At 46.2% G+C, this 24,155-nt stretch overlaps 1 pseudogene; it reads right to left on the reverse strand.

Annotated features, from left to right (window-relative positions):
* Window positions 1–24,155, reverse strand: part of LOC137536826 (zinc finger protein 850-like) — a 49,107-nt pseudogene that overhangs the window by 23,242 nt on the left and 1,710 nt on the right.

The following is a 24,155-nucleotide window of genomic DNA, read 5'->3' on the forward strand; positions in this document are numbered from 1 at the left end:
TTGACATGCCCAGAGGTTTCTCTTGTGCCAGTGTGCCCAGATGTTCTTTGTGTGCCAGAATGCCCAAGTGTGTCTAAGGTGTTAGCGTGCTCTGATGCTTCCTTAGTGGGAACATGTTCTGATGTTGCCAGTCTGCCTGCATGCCCAGAGATGGTTCTGGTCCCTGAAAGCCCTGATCTTGATGTTTGTCCTTGTGGCCCTGACTCGGGAATTGCCCTAGGTTCCATAGGGGTTATTGATAGTTCTCCATGTGAGCCTCAGGGGCATTCTGACCTATGGGGATCTCTTTGGAGCTTCAAGGTGTTCTGGGAGGTCTCTGAGAAAACTTGTCCTGGTGCCTTGGACTGGTTCAACAGTGGGTTTTGTGTTGGTAAAGACAGTCCCGGTGGGCATTGCAAAGGCTTTGGCGTTTTTAAACGGTTCCTGGAAGGCGGTGGGTATCGCTCAGTGAGTTTCGGAGGGCTTTCTTCTGGAAATCATGGTTCTGATGGGTGTCACACTGGGGCTTGTAGTACTGATGGGCATGGTTCTGTAGGTTCTGGTTCTGATGGGTCCAGTCTTGTGGGGACTGATTCTGGAATTCGGTCTTGCCGGGCTGTCCCGGTCATCATGAATTATCAGTCAGACTGTTTTGTTGGGAATTTCAGTTTTGAAAAGCGTCTGGAATCCGCTTTTAAGGGCGGGGGTACTGTAATGATCGCTGCTGCAGCAGGCATTGCTGGAAGTAGTAGTGCTGCAGCTCAGGTAGTTCTGATCTCTTTTCATGCAAGCTGCATAGCTTTGTCGGCCTTTCCCTGCTGTCAGCTTGTGACTGATTATCATTCACCTGTGTGGGAATCTGCATGTCTGCTCCCATTGGATGACCTCAGTATAAAGATCTGCTTCCTGCAGGGTTTCCTTGGGTTTTCATAGCTTCAGTTTGAGCCTGTCTTGCTGTCGCTTCAGCCCCGTTCGTGTTTCTTGTTCTAAAAGATACTTTGCTGGTTTTGCATCATATATTGGTTCATTGCCCATATATATGCATACCAGCACGTTTATTATTTTCCTTGTATTCGTGTTACGTTGATACATCAGTGTCGCTGATGTATATGTACAAGAACTGTTTATATCCTGTGTGCAGTTAGTCAGCTTTTCAGCACGTTTTGGTAGTTTGCGCGTTTCGTGAGCACCCGTGCTGAGCTAGTATCCTGCTCCTGGTCCTGTTCGTGGATTGCGTTCATCTCTGCGAGGAGATAACGAATCCTTCCGAATCCTGTCCTGTTACCGTTTGTGGATTGCGTTCATCTCTGCGAAGAGATAACGAATCCTTCTGAATCCTGTTCTGTTACTGTTTGTGGATTGCGTTCATCTCTGCGAAGAGATAACGAATCCTTCTGAATCCTGTTCTGTTACCGTTTGTGGATTGCGTTCATCTCTGCGAGGAGATAGCGAATCCTTCTGAGTCCTGTTCCCTGTATTACTCCAGTCCTAGTCAGCGTTCCTGCTTATGTCATATATCGGTTCATTGCCGATATATACATATGTTAGTCAGACGTTACAAATAGTTTCATTGATAGCTGTAATTGTAATACGCTAGGAATACATACTTATTGTATATTTGTCTGTGTTACGTTCATCTATCTTGATCCTGCTATTTCCTGACTATCCTGTCCTGTCTTTGTGAGGCACGCCATCGCCGCAACGCATTGGCTGCCTCATTCCAGTCTGTGTTATTGTGGACGCTTGCTGTCACTAAGTAGTGGCTAGTTAAGCAAGCGTTCATTCTGTTTACCTGTCCTGATCTCCTCAGTTCTGGTTTATGCGCTCAGCGCTACTTTGCGCTGAGACGTTATAACGAAAGCATTGTTTGTGGCTGTCAGATCTGCACCGGCTCTGTGCGCCACAATCTCCTATTGGAGTCAGTCCTCCCCTCCACTATACTAGGGATAGCCTGTTTCCTTGTGCTAGTGTGTGTACCTCCTCCACGTCAGCTCATGCGTTGCATGCTGACTGTGAAGAATACACCACCAAGCCTTACAATAATATTAATGTATACGTGATTTTAAGGCTATTTTAAAGCTATTTATTCTATTACAAATATATAAATTATTTTATTCATGTTATTTGTAGAGAAGTATTTTAAGGATTAAATATATTATTGTTTATATGTGTTTAGGGTGTTTGTGCGGTGGGGATGGTTAGGTTTAGGCATTACCAGGGGGGGTCTAGGGGTTAGGGATAGGTACAGGGAGGGTTAGGTATAGTTACAGTATAATATATGCAATCAGGGGGTGGTTAGGGTTAGGCACCACCAGGGGGGTGGTTAGGGTTAGGCACCACCAGGGGGGTCTTAGGGTTAGCTACCAACCGGGGGGGTCTTAGGGTTAGGCACCACCAGGGGGGTCTTAGGGTTAGGCACCACCAGGGGGGTCCTTAGGGTTAGGCACCACCAGGGGGGTCTTAGGGTTAGGCACCAACCGGGGGGTCTTAGGGTTAGGCACCACCAGGGGGGTCTTAGGGTTAGGCACACCCAGGGCGGTCTTAGGGTTGGGCACCACCAGGGGGGTCTTAGGGTTAGGCACCACCAGGGGGGTCTTAGGGTTAGGTACCACCAAGGGGGTCTTAGGGTTAGGCACCACCAGGAGGGTCTAGGGGTTAGGGATAGGTACAGGGAGGGCTCTGTGTGAGAGTAAGGTTAGGTATAGTTACAGCACAATATATGTAATATATACAATTTATTAAATTATATATATTTAAACAAAGAGGGGTCTAGGGGTTAGGGATAGGGATAGGGAGAGATCTGTGTGAGCCTACAGTTTGGTATAATTACAGTAAAATATCTGTAAAACCTACCATTGCATTGCTATGCTTAATACAAGTGTAAATATCGTTTTTCTTATACACGATATTTGACGTTTCTTTTCAGAATTCGTTTGTTGTCATAGACGGTATTTTGCCATTTCATTTCCGTTTATTTAACCTATTTAGCACTAAATTTTCGTTTACAACCCCTTAAAAGAAAAATATGGTTTTGCATTAAAACTTAAAATTTCGGCTATACCCCGCACCCTTTTTTCCAGGCGCCCTTTTTTGATACAAGCCTGAACCCGGGTTCAGATACTGACACACTGTCTAATTAGACAATGTGCAGGTATTATTGGTATACCAGGTCTGTTTATTTACTCAATTTATGACATTATTGATACATGTTTATATCATATACAGTATTATCTATGGATTGGCATCTGAGGCTTGTTTTTAATTGCTTTTATCTTTTAAAGCTTTCCATATGGATTGCAAAATTATTGAATACAGATTTGTAATTTCCTTCTAAATACTAGAGTGGTGCTGTTTCAAGGGTAACCCCTTACTCCCACATTCTAACGTTTGTGCCCAGAGCACACTCTGACTTGTTGAGTGCATTGAATACTTTGTTTGCAAGTTGCAAGCAGCCTCCACTGTGCCACCTCTCCCTCCCGTGCATCCCCCTGTCCCTCCATCCTTCCCCATGTGCCTCCTTCAGTCCCTTCTGTCCCCCTGTTCCTCCATCTGCTCCCCCCCCCCCCTTTCCTACTTCTGCCCCCTTGTGCAGGGGTGTAACTAGAAGTCACTGGGCCCCACTGCAAAACTTTGGATGGGGCCCCCTTCCTTCTCCTCAAAACAGTAGTTTGAAAGGCAGGCCAGGTAGGATATTTAAAAAAAAAACATTTCCAGTATAAGTTGCCTGGTATAGTTGTCCCCAGTATAAGTAGCTTGGTATAGGTGCCCCCAATATAGGATGCCAGGTATAGGTGCACCCAGTATAGGTAGCCTGGTATAGGTGCCCCCTGCATAGGTGGCCTGGAGGGAGGAGCAGCAGAAACACAACTGCAGGGAGGGGGGCCTGACTCCCCCTTCCCTCACTTCGGGCCCCCCTTCAGCGCCGCATCGAGCAGCAGAAGCCGGGCATGGGACTCACCTCTTCTGCACATCATGCGCTAGAGCTCCACGCCCGCCCGTATTCTCTGTCACCACTGCTCACTCTACTTCTGCTAATCAGGAAATACAGTGAGCAACGAAAAAACATAGAAAACTGGAAGCACATGGAATGTGGAAGAGGTGAGTCTCCCTGCCTGGCTGCTGCTCTCATTTCTGGATGTGTAATGAGAGGTAGAGATGTCTGACTAGCAGTAGAGGGGTGGCAGGTGCAATGGCTGTGCCTCCGGAATGGAGATTCAAAGAGGAAGCAAGAGAAACAGAAGATCCGAGCACCAGCCAATACTTGCAACGTCACCTTTTATTCACCCCTCACACCATCCGACATACAATACAAGATTCTGGACTAACAGCCATTTCGCAGGATGTCCTGCTTCTTCAGAGGCAATAAATCAGAAACGGTGTGAGGGGTGAATAAAACCTGACTTTGCAAGTATTGGTTGGTGCCCGGATCTTCTGTTTCTCTTGCTCCTAAATTCTGAATGGTGGGAGCGCTGAAGATGTGTGTGTCTGCTGCACCCCCTCCTGGGCTGTGCCCAGACTGCACATAAAAATGGCCCTGTGCAACCCCCAGAGCTGCCGGGACAAGGCTTTTCCCCATGTCATCCACTGCGGGGGTGATTGTTACACCCCTGCACCTCCTTCTGTCCCCCTGCTCCTCTTTCTTTCCCCCATTGTGCCTCTTTCTGTACCCCTTTGTGCTGCATTATTCTGTCCCACTATTTTGTCCCACTTTGCCTTCTTCTACCCCCCTTTGTGCACCTTTCTGTCCCCCTGTGCCTATGTCTGTCCCCTTGTGCCACTATCTGTCCCCATCTCACTCCTGCACCCCCCCCCCCCAGCCCAGTGTATAAATGCAGAGTATAGCGCAGCAGAAGCTGTGCTCTCATCTCTGTGATGAAGTCCAGTCTGTGCATCCATCCTGTCCATCTCCTGCTCCCTCTAGTGCCAGTATCTCACTCTTCTCATGTCGTGTGTAACCATCCTACATGTGGTAGTAGATGCCGGGCACTAGGCTGAGCAGTGAACGCACAGGTGGAAGCACAGCACTGGACTCTGGCAAGTAGATAAGAACACAGCTTGTGCTGCTCTATACTCTGCATTTACACACAGGGCTGGACTGAGTGCAGGACAGGCTGTCTTGCCTGGGTTGTGTCATATAAAATAAATTAACAATGAATCAGTTTCAAGATAAAAATATAGCTTGCTTTTATTGCTCAATCAAGGGTAAAATAAATGTCACCAGCATATGGGGTAAGTAACAAATTGCATCTGATGACAGTGGGAATTCACATCTATAGAACAAAGCTTTAAAGGATACCAGATGTCAAAAAGGTAAAAAAAAAAAACGGGGAGAGCAGGCATATACGTTTACCTTTCCTGATGCCTGTCGCTCCCCCCGTTCTCTTCTCTGTTCCCCGCATTATGCTTAAAACAAGCCACCACCCCCTCTCCTGGGTTGCAGGAGTCAGACTTTAATGCGCAGGCGCTGCCTGGGCTGCTCGAATCCAACAGCCCACATTCGTCAGGTGCAGTGACATTATACGCATGCGCAGATTGCTCCCGGGCACGGATGCATGCTGTTGGGATTTGGGCAGCACCTATGCATTAAAGTACGACTCCTGTGACCCAGAAGAGCGTCCTGGGAAAAGGGGGGGGGGTTTTAAGCACAATGCGGGGGGCAGAGAGGAGAATGGGGGAGGTGACAGGCATCAGGACAGGCATGGCCGGATTTCTGGAAAGGCCAGAAAGGCCACGGCCTAGGGCGTTAAATCAGATAAGATAAGAAGGGCGGCATGACTTGGAGAGAGAAGAGGTCATATGTCAAAGTAAATCATCTCTTCTGGTCCCGCAGCGCAGCCAGGCAGTGCCCTGCTCTGCTGAATTCCAGAGTTCCCCAATCCCTGCTTCTCTCTCTCACATTTCCTGATGTGTTATAACAATCAGGATCAATCATAACTGTCACCATTCTTCTGTATGATAGACATACAGATGATGTGAGAAATGCCAGGGATTTACATTACAAAGCAGATAGAACTAATTTAGCTGAGTTTTAATGCAGGCATTCCCAAACATCAGTGAGGTCTGCTAGTTTCTTCACCTCTTTTACAGCTTTGACACCGACCCAGCAGTTGTAAATTACTTTAACTAATCCTAATTTATGACTCTCTCTTTTTTTTCCTAGCTAGCAGTGATCGCTTGTCTGATTCAGTTAACTCTTTCCTGACTCATTTCTGTCCTTCATCTCCTACCATCTATGAGAACTGCTTGCTTCCCTTTCATTGCTAAACTGTGACTTTAAAGGACACCTGAGCTGTTACTACCTCTAAGCTAGCGTGTTTGGTTTGGAATCCTTCTGCTTTCATGTAGCAGTAGAGCATTGTACCATCTTAGCCATCAGTGAAAGCAGAACGTTTTGAATCAGGATGATACCATTTAATTGCTTAAAGGGAAGGTCCAAGCAAAAAAAAAAATGAGTTTCACTTACTTGGGGCTTCTACCAGCCCCATGTAGCCATCCTGTGCCCTCGTAGTCACTCACTGCTGCTCCAGTCCCCCGCTGGCAGCTTTCTGACCTCGGAGGTCAGGGCCACATTGCATACATTTTTACGCATTCTAGCTAGTGCAGGAACAAAAATGTACGCGTTGCACCACTAACGCGTAAAAATGTATGTGTTAATGTTCCTGCACTAGCGGGAATGTGTAAAAATGTACGCAATTCGGCCCTGACCTCCGAGGTCAGAAAGCTGCCAGCGGGGGACTGGAGCAGCAGTGAGTGACTACGAGGGCACAGGATGGCTGCATAGGGCTGGTAGAAGCCCCAGGTAAGTGAAACTCATTTTTTTTTTTTGCTTGGACCTTCACTTTAAAAGAAAAAGAGAAAGCTTTCTGCTAATAAGCCTTCTTCATACTTTGTTGCTGTATACTGTCAATATGTTAGAGAACACCACCATATGTACATTCAGCATTCAAAAGAGATGCATAGATTTTTCAGAAAATATAAATAACAGTCATTCAGATGCTTTAAAGTGGAGCTGAACTCTTGCACAGGACAGAAGGAAAACAGAGAAATGTACGTATGTAGAGAGCCTGTCTAATTCCCCCTCCTCTGTGTCTAATCACAAATTGTAATTTATCTCTACAATGTGTCACCTGACTGCCACAACATCTAAGCTCATTTGAAAGCAAAGGATGTTAGAAATATGTCAGCTTCCATAAAAGCAGGAAGTAGACAAAGAAGTGTTTTTATTTAAAGGTTATGTTGTTGCATATCTTTTAGAGCAGAGAGGAAGTTCTGAGTTCAGATCCACTCTAATTACAACAGAACATCCAAAGAGGGTCTTGACAGGATGTTTTCTACTTACCTGTTCTCTGTTTTGGATGGGCCTCTCTCCATTGCACTGCCCTGCCACCTGTTTGTGGCTCCGACTGCAGCCAGTCGCACAGAGGACAAAGAAGCAGCACATGCTCTGGCCACTCGCGATCCCTGTAATTTCTCGCTCCTGCCCATAGCAGGTACAGTGTTATGCATTCTTGACAAGTACCGGTCATACATCAGCGTTATTTCTCAAGTATGCATGCCCAGAACACTATCGGCTGCAGTGCACATTCGTGCAGGAGCGCAAATTACAGGAATTATTTGTTGACTGAGGGGCAGAGCAGCACAACTGAAATGAGCCCATTCAAACCAGTGAAGGCTAGTCAGAAGTCAGAGGGTTGGACAAAATATTTTTTTTGGGGGGGGGGGGGGCACTTGGTGACAGCAGGCCTAAGGCACTGGAAAGTACAAATCCAGCCCTGAGGACAGGTAAGAGTATATGCCTGCTCTCCCCCCGTTTCTTTTACCTTCTTGATATTTGGTATCCTTTAACTTGTTAATGACTGCTCCAGGACAATTGGCGGGGACACAGCGGCAGCCACAGGACCGCTCAACACCAATTGGCGTGCAGTCCTGGGGTGGGGTTTTGCAGGAGATTGCGCATGCCAATGCACGCACACCTCTGCTTGAAAGATGGAGCTCCGCTCCGTCATCAGTCTCCCATCGGCGATCGGCGCTAGGATACTGTTAGATGGCAAATCCGTTACAATGTACAGCACTTCCTATATAAGGCAACGCTGTACTGGGGACAGCCGTGCCACTCGGCTGTCCCCTACAGAGCACCAGGAGCGATCGGCTGTCATAGGCTGATGCCTATGATAGCCGATAGCAGTGATTGGCTAGCAGGGGGGTGGAGGGCCTGTATTAAAAAAAAATGTAAATTTATTTATTTTAAAAGACAAAAAAATAAAAATAAACAAACATGCTGTCAGGGATCAAAACCCACCAACAGGCAGAAAAGGGGGGGAATCTCTTGTGTGCTGAGTTGTACGGTCCTGCGGCGAGGCCTTAAAGCTGCAGTGGCCTAAATTGTAAAAAATAGCCTGGTCACTAGGGGAGTGTGAGCCTACGGCATACCTCCCAACTTTTTGAGATGAGAAAGAGGGACACTTAAGCCACGCCCCTGCCACACCCCTGATCATGCCCCCGTCACACCCCTAGTCATGCATTTCATACAGATTTCATAAGAAAAATATGTTGTTTTATAATTCAAACCACACTGGCCCTGGGTATGTGTGCCCTTAGTAAAGGTTAGCTGGGTATATGTGCCCTTAGTAAAGGTTAGCCAGGTATATGTGCCCTTAGTATAGGTTAGCTGGGTATAGGAGCCCTTAGTATAGGTTAGCCAGGTATATGTGCCCTTAGCATAGGTTAGATGGGTATGTGTGTCCTTAGTATAGGTTAGCCAGGTATATGTGCCCTTAGTATAGGTTAGCTGGGTATATGTGCCCTTAGTATAGGTTAGCTGGGTATAGGAGCCCTTAGTATAGGTTAGCCAGGTATATGTGCCCTTAGTATAGGTTAGCCAGGTATATGTGCCCTTAGTATAGGTTAGCTGGGTATAGGAGCCCTTAGTATAGGTTAGCTGGGTGTATGTGCCCTTAGTATAGGTTAGCTGGGTATAGGAGCCCTTAGTATAGGTTAGCCAGGTATATGTGCCCTTAGTATAGGTTAGCTGGGTATAGGAGCCCTTAGTATAGGTTAGCTGGGTTTGTGTGCCCTTAGTATAGGTTAGCTGGGTATAGGAGCCCTTAATATAGGTTAGCCAGGTATATGTGCCCTTAGTATAGGTTAGCTGGGTATAGGAGCCCTTAGTATAGGTTAGCTGGGTATATGTGCCCTTAGTAAAGGTTAGCCAGGTATATGTGCCCTTAGTATAGGTTAGCTGGGTATAGGAGCCCTTAGTATAGGTTAGCCAGGTATATGTGCCCTTAGTATAGGTTAGCTGGGTATAGGAGCCCTTAGTATAGGTTAGCTGGGTGTATGTGCCCTTAGTATAGGTTAGCTGGGTATAGGAGCCCTTAGTATAGGTTAGCTGGGTGTATGTGTCCTTAGTATAGGTTAGCCAGGTATATGTGCCCTTAGTATAGGTTAGCTGGGTATAGGAGCCCTTATTATAGGTTAGCCAGGTATATGTGCCCTTAGTATAGGTTAGCTGAGTATAGGAGCCCTTAGTATAGGTTAGCTGGGTGTATGTGTCCTTAGTATAGGTTAGCCAGGTATATGCGCCCTTAGTATAGGTTAGCTGGGTATAGGAGCCCTTAGTGTAGGTTAGCCATGGCCAGGGCCAGCAGTAGTACGGGTTCAGCAGTAGTACGGTACTACTGCTGAACCGCCCGCTGCCCGGCCTCCCTCAACGCGTCACTCTCCGGACTCCTCCTCCTCAGTCACTCACTTCACAGTGCCGCCCACTGCCAGCCACCCACTACCACCGGACCGGTACTTCCTGAAACTTTTGTATGGGGAAGCGGGCAGAGGGGGGATCGCTAGCGGAGGGGGTGGGGGGAATTTCCGACCCCCCCCCCCGCGCGATCGGGGCATGCTCCCCCCTTATGCCTGCGACCCCATAGGGGGGCAGTATTCGGCCGAACAGGGCCCTGTTCGGCCGAACAGGGGCCCTGTTCGGCCCTGTTCGGCGGCCAATTAGTAGTTCGGGGCGAACCCGAACTTAAAAGGCCGCACACCATCAGGTCTTCGGCCGAACTCGAACATCACCCGAACAGGGTGATGTTCTGCAGAACCCGAACAGTGGCGAACACTGTTCGCCCAACACTACCGGGTACACGCAACTTACCTCCCTCCAGCTCCGAGCCTCCTGCTCTTCACCCCCCTCAGCCGCAGCTGCCTGGAGAGCAGATAATCCATTTCGGCGGCTGAGGGAGGCTCCGGCGGGCTGCGCGCATTGAGGAGGAAATTTTGCTTCCAGCGCCACACCCCCAGCCATGACAATGCGTCATGGCAGAGCCGCCCCTGGCCTCTCAGCCGCGCCTCTCTCCCCGCTAGATCAGCAGCCAGCAGCAGAATCTGATAGGACGCGTTCTAGAGCTGCTGGCCGCAAAATTCAATGGGACGAGGCCATGAGGCCGCGATCTACCAATCAGGTGGTCGTGATCTACCGGTAGATCGCGATCGACCTATTTGGCAGCCCTGATTTAAAGTCAATCAAACACATTTTTTAGTAGAGAAATATATATATTTACATAGAAAGAGGGACAAAGTCCTGAAAGAGGGACAAATGAGGATTAAAGAGGGATAGGGGGACAGGGCTCCCAAAGAGGGACTGTCCCTCTGAAAGAGGGACAGTTGGGAGCTATGCTACGGTCCTCAAGTGGTTAAACCGATCACACTTGTTGTTAAGCATTTGGCCTCAAGTCAGAAATGTGAGCACATAGTCCACATAGCAAGTTGTTTGTCCTGTGTCCTCAGAGGGTCTAGGCTGGTGTGTGAAGTCTTGAACCTCTGATAGCGATCATGTGCTTGTTGGCGTGTGAAGCTGAGAGACCCTTTTTCTAGAAAATACCACACAAATACCACACAAAACTTTTCTATACTATGCTAAGCTAAGATATCACAAATTGGAGATGGGCAACACAAAATGGAGGATATCAAAAACGTTGAAGCAGGTTATTTCGGCGCACAGTGCTCAGCGGGGCTGGGCGGTGGGCGCCCAATAGCGGCAATTTAATGCTGTGCAGGGTGCGTATATCGGTACTTCAGGGCGCAGGCAGCTGCCAGGCCCTGAATTACATCTCCCTCAGAGTTGCGACAACTTGGAGGGGGAATAGTATTTAACACCGCCGGGGAGCTTTGCGGCAGTGGGGAGAGCCGTCATTCTGCTCACCCCGCGCTGAACTGCCCAGTACCATAACAATATGCACTCCAAAAATGTAACTAATTTTTTTCATAAGTGACAAGTAACACAATACAACACACACTAGTGTCCCCCCACCCACCCAATAGTGTCCCAGTGAGCTGAGCAGCCTCTGTCTACTCACCAGTGGGCTGTGAGCTGCCTGTCTGCTCTCCTGTCCTCTCCAGCTCTTTTCCTGCAGATAGAATGTAACTTGTATCTGCTCCTTCCTGCTGGCACACCGTCACCTTCACACTGCGCACTCCTCTCATCTCAGACCTGCACAGCACTATACTGCTCAGAGATGTATAACCTGTGGGGCCAGGCAGAGATCTGCACACACAGCCTGCTCTGTGATACACCAGAAGAGTCAGTGAGAGTGACAGAAAGCTCACTACACAGCAGCACTAGTGTGCCCAGCCCCCCTACACCTCTGTGTAGATAACCAGGTGTGTGATCTCCATTCATTGGGTGTTACCAAAGGGCAGAGATACAAAGTCCACTTGAAATGATAAAATCCACACCTAGTGTGTGTATGGCCAGCCAGGGCCATGAAAAAGCTGTGCTGCTTAGAAGCTGCAAAGTGAAACTTTTTAATATGTCTGTGCCTCCACCACCTGCTCACCTGCCTCGGGGATACATAGGTAATGGGTACGTCAAAAAGGGTGCGTAGACATTTTGGCACCCAGTAATCCTAATGGTAAAATATCAGTATTAAAGGAAACATCAGGCATTTAAAATTAAAAATCAGATCTAATTACCTGGAGCTTCCTTCTGCCCCGGCAGCCTATGTGTCCCATGCTGCATCTCCGCTCCCAGCCGTTGTCCCACACCGCATTCCAAGAAAAACACCTGCTACCTACAGTAAAATATGCTGGTGGTTCCATCATGCTGTGTGGCTCTGTGGCCAGTGCAGGGACTGGGAATCTTGTCAAAGTTGAGGGACACATGGATTCCACTCAGTATCAGCAGATTCTGGAGACCAATGTCCAGGAATCAGTGACAAAGCTGAAGCTGCAGCGGGGATGGATCTTTCAACAAGACGATGACCCTAAATACCGCTCAAAATCCACTAAGACATTCATGCAGAGGAACAAGTAAAATGTTCTGGAATGGCCATCTCAGTCCCCAGACCTGAATATAATTGAAAATCTGTGGTGTGAGTTAAAGAGAGCTGTCCATGCTCGGAAGCCATCAAACCTGAATTAACTAGAGATGTTTTGTAAAGAGGAATGGTCCAAAATACCTTCAACCAGAATCCAGGCTCTCATTGGAACCTACAGGAAGCATTTAGAGGCTGTAATTTCTGCAAAAGAAGGATTTATTAAATATTGATTGTATTTCTTCTTTCTGGTGCCCAATGCCCATATTTATGCACCTGCCTAATTTTGTTTAAATTATTGCTCACTTTCTGTAAATCCAATAAACTTCATTTCAGTTCTCAAATATCACTGTGTGTGTCTCCTATATGATATATTTAACTGACATTTTTTATCGTAACAAGCAACGACTTATACAGGAAAATCATGACAATTAACAAGGTTGCCCAAACTTTCGCATCCCACCGTACTGAAATTTTTCTATAGCTAAACCCATGCATATTCTCACAGTGAACCCTCCCAATGTCGATGCCTAACCTTAACCACCCCCTTTCCCACACCTAACCTTAACCCTTCCTACCCATCCCACCTGCCTCCTTTCCCCCACCCCATGCTCCTTTACCTCCTCTGACTCCTCTGAGTCCTGATCCCTGCTGCACCGTCTGGTGCAGTGGGCAGTGGTAGTACTTCAGACCAGTGCACTGAAGACACAGGAGAGCAGTGTCCATGTCCCTGCCTGCAGGGGCGTAGGGGCCATGGCCACAGCAGCAATTTTAGTCCGCCAGGAGAATAGGGCAATTAAAATATTCCCTGTTACTCTCTACTTTGCCCCCCCTTACCTTCACAATTTAATCACCCCAATCTTGTTATTAGTAACCCTAGCCTATAGCTGTCAATACATGCATTCATTTTTACCCACAGATTCTTTCACTATGATCGAATCTGGTGATTATCAACCACCCACATCGATCATAATTTAAATCAATCCGTGGCAACAATATATCAAAATTACAATCAAACAGTGCATTTTTCAATTGGACACGGTGGTATAGTGGTATAATGGTAGATCAGCAGTACTGCACTAAACCACTACTGTAATGCCCCTCGGGACAGGGCCGGGTGGAGGCAGAGGCTAGAGAGGCTCCAGCCTCTGGGCGCCATGTAGGAGGGGGCGCACAACTCACTCAGCTATCATTCCCCTAATGTTTTTAAGCACAGAGAAATAAGAAAAAGGGGATTCATGGCAGTGTCTGCAAGCCTGATAACTAGAGATTAAGATTTGGGGGCCCTGGGGCCTCTCTTAGGCTCAACACACACCATACAATCGTGGTTGTTCAATCTTACCACTTTCATGTAGTATAAGAGCTTATCCAATCAATCATTCAAGGTATTTTTAAATCTGTTGGCCCTTATACTACATAGATTTGGTAAATCTGTACAACCAAGATTGTATGGTGTGTGTTGAGCTTAAGTCTAATAGCAATCAGTGTGTGACAGCTGGGGTCGGGGGGATGGGGGGGCACTTTGGTGTCTCAGCCTTGGGTGCTGGAGGACCTTGTCCCAGCTCTGCCTGGGTGTACTCATCTCGGGAGGGGGAAGCAAAAATTGGGACCAAAAAATTTCTGATGGCGGCCCTGGGTATACTGGTCACAATTCACAGTCAGATTCATAGACCCAGGATAACATGTCTATAAAAGTCACTTCCTGGAATGTTAAGGGGTTGCGCACCCCAGGTAAGCGCTAACCTGCTTGGCTATCTTACATTTAAACACCCAACTTAAGGAGCGTACACACACCTGACTTTTTTAAACTACGGCTTCCTCAGACCCGCCCGCGGAGCGGTTGTTCTGACAACAGTTGCACATCAGTACAAACTGTCGGCAGACTGATAAGACTGGCTTTGACTGTTCCGCCGGGTGGATCTGATGACCCATAGTTGAAAAAAGTCTGGCATGTGTACGCGCCTTTATTCCTAAAGCAGATAAGTTGATTATTTCTCATATTCTAATTGCCACCAGATTAGCAATAGCCTCCAACTGGAAATCCCCTGACATATCTTCAGTACGCTCTACAGGGGCGTAGCTAGAAATGACTGGGCCCCATAGCAAATTTTTTGTATGCCTCCCCCCCCCCCCGCGCCGCCACCCCCACCCCCCATTTCACTAGAAATTAATCGTAAAGCGGGCAGCATTTCACCATAAATTAATCCAGGGCTGTGTAGTCGGTACAAAAATCTTCCGACTCCAACTCCTCAGTTTATGAAACCACGACTCCAACTCCGACTCCAGGTACCCAAAATGGCTCCGACTCCTCAGTCCAATACTTAACAGGGCTGTGGATTTTGTACAGAAATCATCCGACTCCCGACTCCGACGTTTATGAAATCAACGACTCCAACTCCGACTCCGGGTGCCCAAAATGGCCCCGACTCCGACTCCTCAGCCCTGAATTAATCGTAAAGAGAGCAGCATTTCACAATAAATTAATCGAAAAGAGAGCGGCATTTCACCATAAAATATTTGTTAAGAGAGCTTCATTTTACCAGAAAATAAGCGTTATGCGGGCAGCATTTCACCAGAAATCGTAAAGTGGGCAGTATTTCACCATAAAATAATCATAAAGAGAGCAGCATTTCACCAGAAAATAAGCGTTATGCGGGCAGCATTTCACCAGAAATCATAAAGTGGGCAGTATTTCACCATAAAATAATCGTAAAGAGAGCAGCATTTCACCAGAAAATAAGCGTTATGCGGGCAGCATTTGACCGGAAATCGTAAAGTGGGCAGCATTTAACCAGACAATCGCTATGTGGGGGGAGCATTAACCAGAAAATAATCGCTATGTGCGGGGAGCATTCACCAGAAAATAATCGCTATGTGGGGGGAGCATTAACCAGACAATAATCGCTATGTGGGGGAGCATCCACCATACAATAATCACTATGTGGGGGGGAGCATTCACCAGACAATAATCGCTATGTGGGGGGAAGCATTCACCAGACAATAATCACTATGTGGGGGGGGGAGCATTCACCAGACAATAATCGCTATGTGGGGGGGGGAGCATTCACCAGACAATAATCGCTATGTGGAAGAGCATCCACCAGACAATAATCGCTATGTGGGGGGGAGCATCCACCAGACAATAATCGCTATGTGGGGGGGGAGCATTCACCAGACAATAATCGCTATGGGGGGGAGCATTCACCAGACAATAATCGCTATGTGGGGGGAGCATTCACCAGACAATAATCGCTATGGGGGGGGAGCATTCACCAGACAATAATCGCTATGTGGGGGGGGGAGCATTCACCAGACAATAATCGCTATGTGGGGGGGGGAGCATTCACCAGACAATAATCGCTATGTGGAAGAGCATCCACCAGACAATAATCGCTATGTGGGGGGGAGCATCCACCAGACAATAATCGCTATGTGGGGGGGGAGCATTCACCAGACAATAATCGCTATGGGGGGGAGCATTCACCAGACAATAATCGCTATGTGGAAGAGCATCCACCAGACAATAATCGCTATGTGGGGGGGAGCATCCACCAGACAATAATCGCTATGTGGGGGGAGAGCATCCACCATACAATAATCACTATGTGGGGGGGAGCATTCACCAGACAATAATCGCTATGTGGGGGGAAGCATTCACCAGACAATAATCACTATGTGGGGGGGAGCATTCACCAGACAATAATCGCTATGTGGGGGGGGGAGCATTCACCAGACAATAATCGCTATGTGGAAGAGCATCCACCAGACAATAATCGCTATGTGGGGGGGAGCATCCACCAGACAATAATCGCTATGTGGGGGGGGAGCATTCACCAGACAATAATCGCTATGGGGGGGAGCATTCACCAGACAATAATCGCTATGTGGGGGGAGCATTCACCAGACAATAATCACTATAGGGGGGAGCATTCACCAGACAATAATCGCTATGTGGGGGAGCATTCACCAGACAATAATCGCTATGTGGGGGGGGGAGCTTTCACCAGAAAATAATCGCAATGTGGTGGCATTCACCAGACAATAATCGCAATGTCGGGGAATTCACCAGACAATAATCGCTATGTGGGGGAGCATTCACCAGACAATAATCACTATAGGGGGGAGCATTCACCAGACAATAATCACTATGTGGGGGAGCATTCACCAGACAATAATCGCTATGTGGGGGGGAGCATCCACCAGACAATAATCGCTATGTGGGGGGGAGCATTCACCAGACAATAATCGCTATGGGGGGAGCATTCACCAGACAATAATCGCTATGTGGGGGGAGCATTCACCAGACAATAATTGCTATGGGGGGGAGCATTCACCAGACAATAACCGCTATGTGGGGGAGCATTCACCAGACGATAATCGCTATGTGGGGAGCATTCACCAGACAATAATCACTATGGGAGGGAGCATTCACCAGACAATAATCGCTATGTGGGAGAGCATTCACCAGACAATAATCGCTATGTGGGGGGGAGCTTTCACCAGAAAATAATCGCAATGTGGGGGCATTCACCAGACAATAATCGCAATGTCGGAGAATTCACCAGACAATAATCGCTATGTGGGGGAGCATTCACCAGACAATAATCGCAATGTGGGAGCATTCACCAGACAAAAATCGCTATGTGGGGGGGGGAGCATTCACCAGAAAATAATCGTAATGTGGGGCCATTCACCAGACAATAATCAGAATGTGGGGGCATTCACCAGACAATAATCGCTATGTGGGGGAGCATTCACCAGACAATAATCGCTATGTGGGGGCATTCAACAGACAATAATCGCTATGTGGGGGAGCATTCACCAGACAATAATCGCTATGTGGGGGAGCATTCACCAGACAATAATCGCTATGTTGGGGAGCATCCACCAGACAATCGCTATGTGGGGGAGCATTTACCAGACAATAATCGCTATGTGGGGGAGCATTTACCTATGCTGCCTGCAGCTTGCGTGGTGTCAGGACCGGTGCTCCGCTCTCCTCGAGTGCGTCACTCCTCGAGTGCCTCGAGGGCAGCTCTGCCTCCTCTGCTCCGGCTCTGGTCCTCTGAGGATAGGCAGTGCGGGCACTGTGACTGCAGCCAGTCCACGGTCCGCTGACGCTCCCTCCTGGTCGCACGTCACTCCTCCGACTCCTTCAGCCTCCCTGGGTGGCCGGAAACCCGGAACTATAGAGTAAGTATCGGGCCCGGCCGCCAGGGAGGATCAATGCGCCGCCAACTAGTCCCCCTCCTCACCAGCCACCTTATCAGAGGAAGGAGGCCGGGGGAGGGCCTGGGAGGGCCCCGCTCTTCTAAAATGATCGGGGGGCCCGGACTGGCAGTGGTAATAAAAAAAAAAAGTCCTCTGAGAGGCACGGACCCCCTGTGGCGTAGGGCTACCAAGGGCCCCATAGCAACGCTATGGTTGCTATACCTAATGCTACGCCACTGACGCTCTATATTCTATAAAATAGATTTTCACCTCCACACAGAGAAATGTATCACTGACAGAAATGCTTCCACTAACTCATTCCTCCACAACATTCAAAATTGGTCTAAAATCTTTCCCCAGACTACCCTCTCTTGCTGAGACACTCACGTCTGGTACTTAAAAGGTATTACTTTTACAAGACTTTGTTTTTTTCTACCTACATATCTACACCCCCCCCCCCCCCCTTCCCTCAGTTATTCCCTTAATTCATTTTAGCGACATTTATAAGAATGTTCAGTTAATTTTTTATAGTCTTCTCACTACTGTGGTTACTCCATTGTATTTACTGGTTAAGGTTTTTAGATATTCTTTATCACTTTGCTGTGACTGATAGAATATGCTATTTATATTTCCTGGGTCCCGAAAGGGCAGCTCATTATACCAGTCTGTATTTTTTTTTATTGATTGATTGTTATAAAATAATATAGAAATATTGAAGCAAAATTGTGTTAAGAAACCTTAAAGTGAACCTCCGGACTAAAAATCTACTCAGCAGAACTGAAAAGGCCTGGTGTTTCTTTAACAGTTTCACAGCATCAGAACTTTGTTTTTTTTTACCAAAGCATCATTTTTAGCTGCATTTTTACCTAAGCTCCGCCTCATCAAAGAAAAAAAGCCCAGGCTTTTTTTCCCTGATGCTGTGCAGAGCATGATGGGATTTCCTATGTTGCTGTTCACGTTGCCTAGCAACTGGAAGAGGTGCTCAGAACACAGGGCAGTTGGAACTGTGTCTCATGCTCCCTGTCACCTCCTTTCAACCAAAAAGATAACTGCCCTCATGAAATCAAACATTTGCCTGTTCTTTTAAAACAGTGTGGGTAAGAGATTATATTACCAATCTATTTTAATTAACATAACTAATGTAACTTAATGACAGTATGTTGGCTTAGGCTGGAGTTCCTCTTTAAGAAAATGCATTCTGAAATTGCATTACTGCAGGAAACACATTTAACTAGGGACCCATTTATATATATGTCTTGGGTGGGTCAAGTTTTTGGTTCCCGAGCGCAAGAGAGAAAATCAGGGGTCCTAATTCTACTACACAAAAGTTTACAAGGTAAGGTACTAGAGTATAGCAGTGACAATGAAGGCCGATGGGTACGAATCAGACTGCAGGTTCACTGTGATGTATTTGAGATAATGAAAGTATATGCTCCCACAGCTGAAGATAAACCTTTCTTTACTTCCTTGTTATCTCAAACAACCTCTTCTGGGCATGCTAAACTTATCCAAAGGGGTGATTTTAAAGTGTAACTGTCAGGCATAAAATCAAAAAAATCAATTCTTTATTTTTATCTGATTAACAAGTAATAGGGATGCTAACCAGGCAATCCAAAAAGTTAAAAATCACTATTACTTTTCTTGTTGATAAATGATAATTTCCCAGGTTACCTGACTCTTATTTGGTGCATAGCCGCACAAAGGAAGTTGCAGGGCATGCTGGGTTGTCTTTTTTTTTAACTTTCCCCCCAGACTTCACTAATGCAGCCTGATTGGCTGAAGCCTCTTTTCCTCCTGTTTCCCCCTCCCACACCTTTTTTCCTCTCTGATTGGCCAATATTTCTCATGCTGAGACAATGCACTTTCTATTGCAGAGCTGGGTGGGAGTGCCTGAAGACTGGGAGGAGGGCGTTCAATGTATACACAATCAGGCATAGGAGAGTAAGGGAGGAAATTACTTCAGTATTGACTTCAAGATAGACACAGACACATCCTAAGAAGGATTTTTTCTTTTTTTTACTATAGAAAAATCACTAAAATCAGTGCCATACATCTGTTATGTAAGTAGAGCAAGTATTTATCTACTTATATATGTGTGTTTTTTCTGAGATAGTATGGCTGACAGCTTCTCTTTAATGCATTCTTGAATGTCAAAGAAGATAGGCACATCTAGGGCTTGCCCTGTTACTCAAGCTAAGTCCGACTTATTATCAGACTACCGTATGTAAAGTCAGTAAGTTTGGATGATGGCTGGAGAACCTGAAGTAAAATTGATAACATTATAATAAAATGGCCACCTGTAAGCCATTTTGCCACACTCCCTTTGTTTTTTATAGTTGCTCATAAAAGACTAGTTCTCTTCTTCCACTTGGTTTCATGGGTTTGGAATGTGCTATTAGGGACTATTTGTTCTGTCTTGTAGATAAGAGATGGCCCCGTGTGAATCTCAGTAGTAAAACTAAATTTACATTAAACAAGCTTCTATTGAAGCAAATACCTCTAATAACAACTGATGACTAACTGACCTTGTCTATTTAAAGAGAAACTCCGACCAAGAATTTAACTTTATCCCAATCAGTAGCTGATACCCCCTTTTACATGACAAATCTATTGCATTTCACAAACAGACCATCAGGGGGCGCTGTATGACTGATTTTGTGCTGAAACCCCTCCCACAAGAGGCTCTGGTACCGTACGGTACTCTGGGCAAACTGCCACAATGTAACAATGTTCACAGACAGGAAATGGCTGTTTATAGCTGTCTGCAACAGCCAAAACAGCTAGGAGCAGCTATATAACCTGCCCACAGTAAAAATGTCACCATGTAATAGATGTCAGAATGTGAATCTGGGAGAGGAAAGATTTTACAATGAGCAAACACTGACTAAATCATTTATACATAATTATGGTAAAAATGAAGCACTTTCTTTATTACATTATTTTCACTGGAGTTCCTCTTTAAGTATTTATATGTATTGATGTATTCATTTATGCAGTACTGTGTGTTCCAATAGTTAGCTCAGATATTGTGTAAGTATCCAATCATGGTTGAAGTAGGAGGAATGATTGTAATGTGTAATTGGGAGTATATAACTTCTGTTCCGAGCCAAAATCACGGGGGCCAGCGTGACAGTACTGCACATGCGCGCTTTAATCGTGCATGCGCCATACTGTCACACCGACCAAAGTGATGATGCGAGGCGGCCGGCGTGGTGATGACAGCAGTGACGTATGAGGAGGAAGGAGCCCCACACTCGGGCCCAGTGTCGCTGGGAAGCTGCCGCGGAGCCATTTCTGAGCGGGGCCTAGGAGAGGAGCCAGATGGATGTCGAGGGATCTTCCGACCTACACTGGGCTGCAGAAAGCCCCAGGTAAGTTCAGATTTTTATTTTTATTTGAGCTCAGAGTCCCTTTAAGCGTCTATTAAAACCAGGTAAAGATCCCCTCTCCCTAGGTTTATACTGGCCAATATCTTTTATCAATTAGGATCTCAAGCTCCTCTCTAAAATCATGGCTGATAGACTGGCAGACTTAAGGCCTAAACTTGTTAGCCCTAACCAAACAGGGTTCATACGCAGTAAATCTGCAATAACAAACATACGCAAACTCTTTATAGCTCAAGATTATGTCAAAGCCTATCCTAAAACCTGTAAGAATTATGCTGTGCTACTAGTCGATGCTGAAAAGGCTTCCGACAATATGCATTGGGACTGGGTGAGCAGTGTTGGACAAGATGCGTATTTTGCAATCTTATCAGGGCCATGCATACAAACCCATATGGTCAAATGTATACCCCTGGCTTTCTTTCTCCTAGATTTCAATTGGAAAAAGGTACAAGACAGGGGTGCCCCCTTTCACCCTTGCTCTTTAATTTGGCACTGGAGCCAATGACTCGGATAGTGAAGGGACATATGGAGGGCATGAAATTGGGGGGCACTAGATTGTCCAGTGCAATGTTCACAGACGATATTATGATCTTTCTTCCTGATCCAAATAGACAATTGCAACACATACTCGATCTAATGAAAGAAATAGGAGGAGCTGTAACGATTATTATTATTATTATTATTGATTTATAAAGTGCCAACATATTCCGTGGCGCTGTACAAAGTAAGAAACAAACATGGGGTACATAATACAGACAATGGTGTACACTAATATACAAGATACATAATTAGTGACAAAAAATGATACAGCATACAGAATACAATATACAGTGGTAATGACAGTGATAAAAGTAACATGATGAATAAAATGTATAATGATTTCCAAGACACAAAAGGGGGAGAGAGCCCTGCCCTTGCGAGCTTACAATCTAAAGGGAATGGGGGGAAACAAGATGAGGGGTAGTATACTATGAAATATATAAAGGCAGTGTGTTTTAGGATACCCAGTAGGAGTGTAATTTGGTCTTAGGACAAAGGGAAGTGGCCTAGGGTAGCGCATATGCTTGTCGGAACAAATTAGTTTTTAGAGAGTGTTTAAAAGTAACAAAGGTTGGCGAGTGGCGGATGTGTTGTGGGAGGGGATTCCAGAGAAGGGGTGAAGCGCGTGCAAAATCTTGTAAGCGGGAATGTGAGGAGGTGATTCTAGAGGAGGACAACAGAAGATCGTGTGCAGATCTGAGATTGCGATTGGGTTTGTATCTGGCAATGAGTGATGATATGTACCGGGGAGAGAGATTGTGGAGAGCTTTGTAGATTAGAGTTAGGAGTTTGAACTGGATCCTCTGGTTAATTGGAAGCCAGTGAAGAGCTTGACAAAGAGGGTCAGCTGAGGAAGATCGAGAAGAAAGATGAATGAGACGACAGCTGAGTTCAGTACCGACTGGAGCAGGGCCAGTTTGTTAGAAGGTAGTCCACAAAGTAGTACGTTGCAGTAGTCCAGACGAGAAATTATAAGAGCATGTATTAACATTTTGGTTGAGTCTTGAGTGAGAAAGGGACGGATGCAAGATATATTTTTGAGTTGGAGATGGCAGTAGCTGGATATGGAGTTAAGGTGAGGAATAAAGGTGAGGAAGTCTGATTGCCCTGCCGTGCACACGATCTGCGCTGCGGGCTGAGAGCCCACGCAGCGCAGATCTGCAATAACAGCCCCGGTCCTTAAGTGGTAACTCTTCTGAGCTGTTTCTACAGTTACCATGGCGATAACAGTACAAACAGCTCAGAAGAGTTATTAAAGACAAGAGATAAGCTTCGCGAATTGAGGCAAAGTGTCTAGGAAGTTTAGACTTACAGAGGAACTTTTTCCCCGCATTCATTTCACTCAAACAGATTCTCTCCTGTGTGACTTTTTTCATGTCTATGAAGCCCAGCTTTAGTGGAAACCCCCTTCCCACATTCATAGCAATGACACGTTTTTTTCTCCTGTGTGACTTCTCTCATGTCTATAAAGATTAGACTTAGTGGAAAACCCCTTCCCACATTCACGGCACTCATATGGTTTCTCTCCTGTGTGACTTCTCTCATGTATATGAAGATTAGACTTAGTGGAAAACCCCTCCCCACATTCACGACACTGAAATGGTTTCTCTCCTGTGTGACTTCTCTCATGTATATGAAGATTAGACTTAGTGGAAAACCCCTTCCCACATTCATGGCACTGAAATGGTTTCACTCCTGTGTGACTTCTCTCGTGTATATGAAGATTAGACTTCTGGGAAAACCCCTTACCACATTCAGGGCACTCAAATGGTTTCTCTCCTGTGTGACTTCTCTCATGTACATGAAGCTCAGCCTTAGTGGAAAACCCCTTCCCACATTCACGGCACTCAAACGGTTTCTCTCCTGTGTGAATTCTCTCATGTACATGAAGATCAGCCTTAGTGGAAAACCCCTTCCCACATTCAGGGCACTCAAACGGTTTCTCTCCTGTGTGACTTCTCTCATGTACATGAAGCTCAGCCTTAGTGGAAAAACCCTTCCCACATTCAGGGCACTCAAACGGTTTCTCTCCTGTGTGAATTCTCTTATGTATATGAAGCTTAGACTTAGTGGAAAACCCCTTCCCACATTCACAGCACTCAAACGGTTTCTTTCCTGTGTGACTTCTCTCATGTGTATGAAGATTAGACTTAGTGGAAAACCCCATCCCACATTCACGGCACTCAAACGGTTTCTCTCCTGTGTGACTTCTCTCATGTACATGAAGATAAGACTTAGTGGAAAACTCCTTCCCACATTCATGGCACTGAAATGGTTTCTCTCCTGTGTGAATTCTCTCATGTATATGAAGACCAGTCTTAGTAGAAAACCTCTTCTCACATTCATGGCACTCAAACGGTTTCTCTCCTGTGTGACTTCGCTCATGTACATAAAGATAAGACTTAGTGGAAAACCCCTTCCCACATTCACTGCACTGAAACGGTTTCTCTCCTGTGTGACTTCTCTCATGTATATGAAGGCCAGACTTAGTGGAAAACCCCTTCCCACATTCACGGCACTCAAACGGCTTCTCTGCTGTATGACTTCTCTCATGTGTAAGAAGATCAGACTTCTGGGTAAACTTTCTCCCACATTCACTGCACTTAAATGGTTTCTCTACCATATGACAGCTTTCATGTTGAACAAGGTGACTTTTAAGGTGGAAACCTTCTCCACATTCAGAACACTTATAGTGTTTCTCTTTGCTATGAGTTGTTAGGTGGGTGCTGCTGAG

The sequence above is a fragment of the Hyperolius riggenbachi genome, chromosome 10 (genome assembly GCF_040937935.1).
Source record: "Hyperolius riggenbachi isolate aHypRig1 chromosome 10, aHypRig1.pri, whole genome shotgun sequence".
In the NCBI taxonomy this organism is placed as follows: domain Eukaryota; kingdom Metazoa; phylum Chordata; class Amphibia; order Anura; family Hyperoliidae; genus Hyperolius; species Hyperolius riggenbachi.